A 10,842-nucleotide genomic window follows, 5' to 3' on the forward strand; every position below is an offset into this window, starting at 1 on the left:
CTAGGCTAATGTAGAGCGTGTGCTAAAAATGGAGCAAATCATGAATCATGTACGAAATACGGGCTAGAGTCTACAATGGACACAACTCGTTTCCCGTCTTGTGGATGATTCTGAAGAACTAGAAACAACTTTGTCTAAGATTTGACTTTATTTGTTTGAAACACCATTTAATTGTAACATGCATCATATTTCTTGTTTATATACTTATTTAGCGAATGTGTGTGTCTTAAAAATTAAGCGACACAAGCATCTAAATCTAAACCAAATATACAGGGTGTTGCATGATGGGATCGTTGAGAAAACGGGGACAAGTATCCTGCAACGAATCCTGAATTGTCTGTATACGTAATACTTGATGTTTGCAAAAAAAAATAAAATAAATGAAATGTCATTATTTGAAAGTGTCTCATTAACGTTATTATACCTCAGAGAGGCAAGAAGGATGACGGAGCAGATGTTGAAAAACATTTATTATAATCCATACCCATACCCCGGGTACTTATGGGGTTAAGGAGCGTTTACAGAGAGCTATAGCCGAGAAACAGGTAGCTGGTTAAGCGCTGCTAAAGTGAATGAGTGGTTAGCAGAGCAGGATGCGCATACTCTACATAAACCTGTAAGAAAACAATTTCCAAGAAATATAGTTTTTTCTACTCACCCCTTGTCCCAATTTCAGGCGGATCTATGTGACCTGCAGGCCCTTGCAGATAAAAATGATGGAAATCGCTACATGCTAACAGTTATAGATATTTTCTCTAAAATAGCATTTGTAAGGGTCTTAAAAAATAAGAGCGGGGCAGAGGTGACCCGGGCCTTTGACTCTATCTTGAAGGAAGGAAGAGCCCAAGAAAGTGCAGACTGATGGCGAAAAATAATTTTTTAATTATACTTTTCAGAAACTCATGAAGAAGCACAATATAATACATTTTACTACAGCCTCGGATTTGAAAGCTTCAGTTGTTGAACGCTTTCACAGAACTCTGAAGGAGCGGATGTGGAGATATTTTACAGCTCACAACACACATAGACATATCGATATAGTTCAAGATTTAGTAAAGGGGTACAACAACAGCTACCATAAGAGTATATGGATGAAGCCCTCCGCCGTCTCTTCTGAAAACACTTTTCATGTCTTTAAAAATCTGTATGGATTATTCCCCCTTCGCCGTAAAAATGTTTTGATTTTAAATTCATAGTGGGGGACTTGGTGCATATATCCAAGTTGAGGGGTGTTTTTGGCAAAAAATATGAGCAAGGTTACAGCGATGAGGTGTTCACCATTACCGAATGTCTACCACCCATACCCCTGTCTACAAGTTAAAAGATTATCATGGGGAGCTTATAGAGGGATCTTTTTATGAGAAGGATTTACAGAAGGTACAGTTGGGTAAAGACAAAATCTTTCACGTGGAGGAGATTCTATATCAAAAGAGAGAAAAGGGTAAACAATGGGTGCTGGAAAAACTGGCCCCAAAAGTTCAACAGTTGGGTATTAGAGCATGATTTGGTGGAGGCATCGGGGGTTAACTTAAAACTTCTTAAGGTTTTGGGGGCAGCATTTTCACTTTTGGATAAATAGCATGCCCAATTTCAACTTCCTGCTACTCATGCCAAGAATAGAAGATATGCATATTATTATTAGATTTGGATAGACAACACTCTGAAGGATGGCGATATAGTCACTGTCAACTATGATGTACCTATAAGCAAGAAATATATTGAAAACATTCTGGTTGAGCTTGAAGCTTCAAACATAAAGATATAAAACTGTATTTTTTTGTGAAGAATCAACAACAAGTGGGACACAATCATGAAGTGGAACGACATTTATTGGATATTTCAAACTTTTTTAACAAATCAAAAACTGAAAAATTGGGCTTGCAAAATTATTCAGCCCCCTTAAGTTAATAATTTGTAGCGCCACCTTTTGCTGCGATTACAGCTGTAAGTCGCTTGGGGTATGTCTCTGTCAGTTTTGCACATCGAGAGACTGAAATGTTTTCCCATTCCTCCTTGCAAAACAGCTCGAGCTCAGTGAGGTTTGAAGCCTGAAATGTGGCAAAAGGTCGCAAAGTTCAAGGGGGCCGAATACTTTCGCAAGGCACTGTATAATATAATATTAGTATTATATATATATTTATATAAACATAATACAAATAAATTAAAAGGGTTATGGAACACCAACATCTCGACCCTAACCGCTATGTCTCATACTATGTTGCTCAAGTGGTTAATGGTTTACCCGGCTATTATGGGTCCCCCAACATGTACGGTTCGGGGATAGGAGGTATATTTCGTAACCTCTTTAGGATGGTTTTACTGTTTATGCAGAGAGGCCACAGCATAGCCAAACCACATTTAAAATCAGCGGCTAAAAATATAGTAAGTGGGGTTGTAGCCAATGCTATGACCAGAACGGCGTCACCAGATGCCGAGCATCAAGAAGGTTCGGGGCTTATGATGTTGTCTCGAAAACCAAAAAAGAGACCTCCGGGTATAAGGCTCAGGCCTGTGTCGTGGAAATTTCCTCTATTTACCAAATCATGGGAGCAAACCACACACACAAGTCAGAGTTAGTTATCAAAGTCCATCTTTAATTATATGAGCTCTATCACAATCCTGTGACTCTCAGGTAATTCAGTGTCTCTCAGTGAATTCTCTGAGAGCCCCCTCCACATTGCAATAGCATTTTGACTTTCAACAGTTCAGTATCTCTAATGAAAAGTTGAGAGTCCCCCCATAATGGCAAAATGGGATCCTTATAGCAAAGATCACACATAGTCAGACAGCATAGACATAATAAATCGTTCAGCTTTGTCTCCTTACTCAAACCCAGAACCATAAACCAATCCTCCATATCAACAGGCATATATCAAATTATATCAAATTGTCATTTAGATACAACCAATTCTAAATACAATCAATCCTGGACAAACTCATAGAGACACACTGAACTGGCACACAGACATTGTGGAGTCAAGAGATATGTTTACACATGATGATACTTTGACCTCTCCCCTCTCTGCAGCCCCTGCAACTTAGTCTTGATATAGAACAGATTACTGCAACCTCGCCACAGTATTATACAAAAATACCATTCTGATGAGAAGTAACTTACACACATTTGATGAATATAAAACATCTTACATATGTTACCAACAAATGATGAATCTTCCACGACACCTGCCCCTAAAAAGCAGAGGTTAACCGTTAAAAGAAACTCAGTAAGTCAAAGACGTGGTAAAGTGAGGAGGCCTGGACCAAAAACAACAAAAATAATACTAAGTATTTTATAAAAGAACAAGCAACATGGCTCTTTTACACCACATGTCTTGTGAAGCTATAAAGACAGAGCTCAATCTTTCACTATGGAATCGACAGACCGTTCCACCGGTGCAAACAAAGGACTGGAGGCACGCGCTAGCTACTGTGCCCGAATCTCGAGACTTTCCTCTGCTAGGGCCTATAAATGCTGACATTTTCTTTCAAAAACGTTTACTCTTAAATTTGGTTGATTTAAGACTAAAATGAACTAGGGCCAAGGATGAGTTTTGCTTGATGTCTGCCCAGGACGGGGACTTTAGTTTAAAAGTGTTGGGAGCAACGCTTTTTATTAAAAAAGTGTCTTTATCTCCGGCAGTTCGTCTGGGTCACTCACAGGCTTTGATGAAAGGAAATGCCCTTTACCCTCTCCAAAGAATTACCATGAAAACCTTTAGCATACCTGTGGACAGTAGAATCTGTAGTCAAGACAACCTTTTTCTAGGCCCTTTACGATACATTGTTATAGGTTTGGTTGATCACGCCTCTAAAACGGGCAGCTTACATAAAAACCCATCTCATTTTCAACACTTCAATGCAGAGTATGTAGCTCTCTGTCAGGATGGATGTCAGGTCCCTGCTAAGGCTTTCCAACCACAATTTAATAACACAGAATTTTACAATCTATTCCTGGCTACCGAGAGGCATCTTAAAGATCTCTCTTTACCTATTGACAGAAATTATTTTGCAGTATGCGTTCAATTTATCACCTGATGAAGACACCTCAGGAAATCTGTCTGTGGTGTCCCAAGGTAACCTCAGGCTGGGAATGCGTTTCTGTACACCTTTAGCCTGTACAGGTAGCATGATTGTTTATGCCTGCTCTGTTTCAATCTTGGAAGTGAATGCCCATAGACAGGTCTTAGTGGATTATTATTAAGGATCGTTGAGCAAAGACATGAATACCCAAGAGTTGGAAGGGCTCATGAGCCGATTGATTGGAAAACAATTTTGTGGAATGTTGGCTTGTGATGAATTTCCTATTGAAAATGGCCGGAGCGGCCGGCCATGTTTATTGTCAATACCCATCCTAAACACATGCCGGGTGAACATTGGCTAGCTGTGACATTAGAAGACGAAGGAGGAAGGAAGAAAAATCTCACCTTTTTTTGATTCCTACGGCTTTCCACCCAGTTATTCACATTTCCCCAAATCTATTAAAGAATTTTTGACCAAAGCTATACTACAGCATCAAACAAGTGCAAGATAACCTTTCCACTACATGCGGTCACCACTGTGTATTCTACCTATGCCAAAGAGCCTGGGGAGTTTCTTTTGAAGATGTTATGTCTCTTTATAATGATGATTTTAGAAGTAATGACAACGGTGTAGCTTGTTTTGTTAGAAAATATCAAAAGTGTTCAAATATGTGTCCTTTAAGACCGTGTAATCAAGGCGTATGCTCACATCAAATGTTTCAAGAATGCCACAAATGTTAAATTGCTTAATTTTTCAAATAAAATGTATTGAATTTAATCATAGTCATTCAAAATGAATCCAAACGTCTAACCACTCTGAGAGATCGGGATTAGGAAAAGGTCTGGAGACTTTCAGGGGGGTAAATGAGTCATCATCATCCCTTTCATAGGGGGGTTGTTGGGGCATCTTTAGGGGTGCTGTATCTCGTTTTTGTTTATAAGCTTGAATCTGTTGATGAAGCTTATAGTTGGGTACACCGAGAGGGGAATGTTGAGGATTGCCAGGGCCTTAAACCACCCAGATAGTTGCTAAGTGGGGGGTTCAAATCACCCTGTTTGCTTACATAGACCAGAGAGTCTGTGTCGTGGTAAAGAACCCGCCTCTGAAGCTGCTCCATGAGGGTGTACAGTTCAAGTCGGCCGTAGGCCGTGGTAAATGCTGCAAGAAACACATTTACATTACCCGGGGGTAGAACCCACTTCTTGTTACGCCTCCATTGCACCAGGGCAATGTCTTGACTCAAGAATGAAAAATGTGAAATTTTGTATTGGTCCGAAAAAACAAATCCCCCAAATTCTTTGGGGTCTTTAAGTACAATTTCGACACATTCCTTTTGGTTTGTTGACCTCTATTCTGTTAGGGTCAAGAAGTATGCCTTCTCTGTCGTGATAGTCTTGAATGTACTTGTCTTTGCTCTCTTGATCTGTGACCGATGCAGGATAGCCTGAAGCCATTTGCTTGCATCTCAAGAATGTCTTGATGTACTCTTTAAGAAGAGTGTCTGATTTCCTGGAAAAGTTCCACACTTCAAAGATTTTGGCCACATGATACCCCATCTCTAGAGCCTTAGAGAATTCAACTGTGACCCATACACCTGTCAGGGCTCTTTCTTGATCTGAGTGATCACAAGGCATTTCCTAGTTGTTGTTTTCACTGCAGGTGCGACAAAGGGGAAAGAAATGTTTTCCTTGAGGTCACTTGTAAGGCAACACTGGTATAAACAAACCCTTAGGATGGTAGACAGTTGCTTTGATCAGACCAAAATAGTTTTGGAGTCAGTCAAAGTAGCAGTAAATCATTTCAGGATGCCCCATAGGATAGCATGAGGAACTCATTACATGAGGATGAAGGGATGTAAAATCGACATATCCTATTGTCTTGTTGGGTTGCGCTACATACCTCAATGTCAAAGCATTGGTACGGCCTCCATACAAGGCCTGTCGTGGTTTCAAGGGTTCTGGTGTGTCATAGCTGGAAAGGAAGGCTCGAACATGTGGATCAGACTTTTTGAGTGCACTCCATTCATGCTCCCACATCACATTCACTTTTATCCCGTAAGTAGCCTTTATAGAATCCAATTTGTCTTGAAACTCTTGCTACATTTCCCCAAAAGTATTTTGGGTTAGCGCACACATGTCCTGGGGCACAAAGCAGGATTTACAACCGAGGAAGAAGCAACTCAAACATGGTCTCAACACCGTCAATCTGTGTTTTTCCATTTACATGATAAGCCCCAGTTGCACTTTTTTGCTCCCAAGTTGTGCGTTGCTTGTTTGAGTCTGGAATATGGAGCGAGCGGGTGTGGGTTCCCGGGGTAATTGATGGGTCGTTCAAATTCTCGGTTCTTGTTGTGTTTGAAAAAACATTCGTACAGAACGGGAGCATCTGTGTCATCTGCTCCTCCGATGTTGTTCAGGGTCCATAAGGAGGCTGTTATCCTTCTTGGCGATCTGTCAGCTGTAAACACAAAAATAGCTTTTAATATAGGGTGCACACTTTTTGTTTTTAATGTATAAATATTCTTATGAATTTTATTATTGGACTTATGTCTACAATAATGTGATGGGGACTGGCTGCATGCGTTTTTCTCCTCTGAACTTCCTTCTAACGAAGGCTGTTCCAGATCATTTATCCCCCGGAGCAACTGTGTAAATGAAGGATACCCTACAAACGTTAGATAATATTAACATATATTTATCCGATATATATATATATATACTTTTTTAAATTACAAGAATACGTGCATTTCACATATTACCTAAAAAAATCATTATCCCCCAGTTTAAAAAACATATAACTCCTGTTTATAACATAATAATATAATAATATCCATACCATTCCCTGAAAAAATACCTAATATATTATTTTCACTAACTCACCTTCAGAAAGCTCCATTAGGACGGATTCATGAATGGTCTTTTAGCTGTTGTAACAGGTTTCTTCTTCCTCCTCTGATGAGGAGGAGTAGTAGGAAAGATCGGAGGACCAATGCGCAGCGTGGTAAGTGTTCATGATATTTATTATAACTCAGAACACTAAACAACTGAACAATAAAGTGACAACGAACGAAACGAAACAGTCCTGTACGGTGAATACACAAAACACAGAAATCCCAAATTATAGAAAAAAGAACATAGACTGCCCACCCCAACTCAGGCCCTGACCATACTAAAACAAAGACAAAACAAAGGAACTAAGGTCAGAACATGACAGCTGTTCTGGGTTGATATCTGGAGTTGCGATTTTGGTTGTTTGAACAGAGGGGATAGTATCTTTTTCACTAGCCTCGCTCCGCTGTCTTGGCTAAAATAATGATCTTACAGAACGGGGGTGATGTTTTTTCAGGCGGCAGGACCCCTGAATGTTTAGAGACCCCAAAACCACAGGTGGTTGTCTCGACATTCTGTCTGCCGGTATTTCCTTTTCACTTCCTTCAACATCATGGTTAGCAGCTTGGGGGGGGGTGTCCATTATACATTTATAGACCTGGGTGGGGGGCCGTTTGTATATGGGCTGATTGCAAATAACATTTGTTTTAAACCATAAGATGTTGTCTCGACAAGATATATTCTGCCGGGGTTGTTTGACTTTTTAGCCTCCCACATCCTTGGGGGTGAGATAAAAACGTATTTGAAAGGCGTGTGTTAATGAATCGAAAGTACCCATTTTAAGAGACGACCACCCAATCCTAAACAGTCCTCACATATATTTTTGGTTTCAAACACCCCATGCAGAGACACACACTTCACACCCCACTTTTCTTTTGAAACACACACACCTCCTGGCCCTGCACACACACACCCGCGCACGTGCACGCACACGTCTTTTCCGAAATACTTTTTCTCCGAAACATGCATAATGATAGATCTAAAAGACCGAGCCCCATCGTTAAATGTGAGGTACCTCTTTAAAACCATTTATTTATTTTATAATATTTAGTACAGACCTTTTTAAAACATCTTATAATTCATCCAAAACATTTTTACTGCGCAATATTGAAACATGCACGAATGTTTAATTTATAAACAGTGGTTGTACAACAGTTATACATCATTACCAGACAGTACTGCACTTTTAATAACCTTTAATGTTTATAACATACCGTTGTAGGAAAGACTGAATTCTTATAAAATAAGACATTGCATTTCTCCGCGACAGACCGCACGAGAAAAAACGAGAGATTCCCGTTCGTTAAGGGTTGAGATATAGCATTAATCCCCTTTAATTATAAATCTTTAGTACAGACCTTTTAAAACATGTTATAATTATTTAAAACATTTTTACTATTCCTTTTTTACAGATAAAGGGGCAGGTTAGCCCTGACTGGCATCCGTCTCCAATTCACCAGCGTCAAGACATACTCTCTTGCCCCCAGGATATCCCACACATGCTCCGTCAAGGCTCCGTAAGTTTTCACTCCAGGGATAGATCAAACGTCGTGCATGTAGATCCTGGGTATGTCTTAATGATAGATGCGGCCAGCGACATAATTGTTCACTATTTTGGAAAAAACTGTCCAGCTTATTCATCAAGGTTATGAATATAGGGTAATTAATCCATTTAAAGCTAAATACTGGCATAAAAAAGTTTACATCCTTGCAGGCTTTGGAAAATACATGTGAACTGACAGACTTCATCTTATTTGTACTATCAAATTGTTCACATGCTAAAATTGTCACTTTGGAATCGGGGCTATACGCCATTGAAGCGATTCTTAGGGCCTTCAAATCACTGCGCCCGCACACAAGTTCTTCCATTGCATATCCTGGCAGGGTTGTACCACTCAGGGCCTGTTCAATTTGACAGAGCTCTATCCTTATCTTAAGCCATTCTCTAAAACACAGCGCAGGAGAAAAACTCCCAGCTTTTGCATGATAAAGGGGATTGGGTCCGCTGTCTGTGATTATCTTAACAGTAGAATCCTCAGGTTGGAATATGTAAGACATGTGTCCATCACTCGTATCCAAAACTCCTTTAAAACATTCAGGGGCCTAATACAAAATGTCCTCGATGCTTTTATCATTGGGATCATGAAAATAGATGCATAGCACCCCAAGAATTGGCCTAGGAGACAAAATTTTCTGTTTAATGTTCTGGGTTTTATTTTTTAAATCTCGGATATTAACCCTTCAAAGACAACAAACCTAAGGGCGATAAAATAGGGTAGGTGTGGGGTCATCCTCTTTGAAATGTTCAAACCCCCCAGTTCATCCAGGTCCCTACACATCAATCATCATGACAACTTCAAAGGAATAGATGCAATATAGATATAAAATAACACACTCTCTAACACGTGACAACAGGATGCATTATATGGCCATAACCATGTGACACCTTCCCGCCAAGATGTCCTGGCCGGATGCCCATATTTGGGAATGTAAGACGTTTGGCGCGTGCCATCTACTTGATTCTCTCTGTCATCTGTCGTGTCTTTGGCATCATTAAACCTGAAGACCTATTTATTAAATAACTCTCTGTAATTATTATTACGCGATGAAACTGATTACTCATGTAACTGTAATTAACTAGGAAGTAGTGGCAACAAGGAAATTATTCAGATTATAAAGTTATAATTTTCTTAATATAACTTTTCAGATATTTTCATATCTGATCAATTAGTCTTAGAAATAATTAATTATTATTTATCTCAAGTAAGTCTCATTCCAAACGTCGTAAATTCTTGGTTATCTGCACGAACCCAGTCTTCAATATGAGTCATCCCATACATCAATTTTCTTAAAATCATATATTTACTACTAATTCACAGAAATGCATCACGCAAACAATAGATAGTTAAAAGGAAATGATAGCGGAGTTTCCCTAGTGGAATAAACCGGCATCGCGGCTTGGTGTACAAAAGGGAAGGGGAGGTCGACTGAGATAAGACAACACACAGTTGATAATTATAACAATTGAAATGCTAATCCTTTGCACATGAACGCTCACTCATTCGGGAATAATTGCATTCAATATATATATTTACCCTCAATGTATCATCGGGATCTCTGTTGAAAAGTTTGTTTCTGTTGGAGAGTTTGTCGTCTCTCTCTCTGTCGTGGTTAGAATAGATAGTTCAGAGTGACATTCATTCATGTCGTTATAGAATAGACATTTCGGCGGTTGGCGGTCTTCGCATTCAATGATACCGAATTCATAGCTGCAGACTAGTAATTAATATAAAAGGCTTGTTCTTATTCTGTCGGTATCAATAGTCTAAGAGTTTATCTCTTTTGGGATAGGGGCAGGATTTTCACTTTTGGATGAATAGCGTGCCCAGAGTGAACTGCCTCCTACTCTGTCCCAGATGCTAATATATGCATGTAATTATTAGTATTGGATAGAAAACACTCTGAAGTTTCTAAAACTGTTTGAATAATGTCTGTGAGTATAACAGAACTCATATGGCAGACGGAAACCTGAGAAAAATCCAACCAGGAAGTGGGACAACTGAGGTTTGTAGTTTTTCAAAGCTTGGCCTACCGAATACACTTTGAGATATGGATAAAGTTACATTTCCTACGGCTTCCACTAGATGTCAACTGTCTTTAGAAACTTGAATGAGGATTCTACTACAAAGGAGGGGCTCATGAGACCTTTTTGAGTTAGTGGTCTGGCAGACTGCCTTGGTCTCATTATACGCGCGCTCCCGACAGAGTTACCTCGCGTTCCAGTGCTTTTTCTTCAGACAAAGGAATTCTCCGGTTAGAACATTATTGATGTTTTATGTTAAAAATATCCTAAAGATTGATTCCATACATCGCATGACATGTTTCTAAAGGACTGTGACGGAACATTTTGAGTTTTTGTCTGGACGTAGTGCAG

At 39.6% G+C, this 10,842-nt stretch overlaps 1 pseudogene; it reads left to right on the forward strand.

The window, feature by feature from the left end:
* The window catches only part of LOC112267309, a 115,748-nt pseudogene that overhangs the window by 80,761 nt on the left and 24,145 nt on the right, over nt 1-10,842 (forward strand).

The sequence above is a fragment of the Oncorhynchus tshawytscha genome, linkage group LG14, assembly GCF_018296145.1.
Source record: "Oncorhynchus tshawytscha isolate Ot180627B linkage group LG14, Otsh_v2.0, whole genome shotgun sequence".
Classification (NCBI taxonomy): Eukaryota; Metazoa; Chordata; class Actinopteri; order Salmoniformes; family Salmonidae; genus Oncorhynchus; species Oncorhynchus tshawytscha.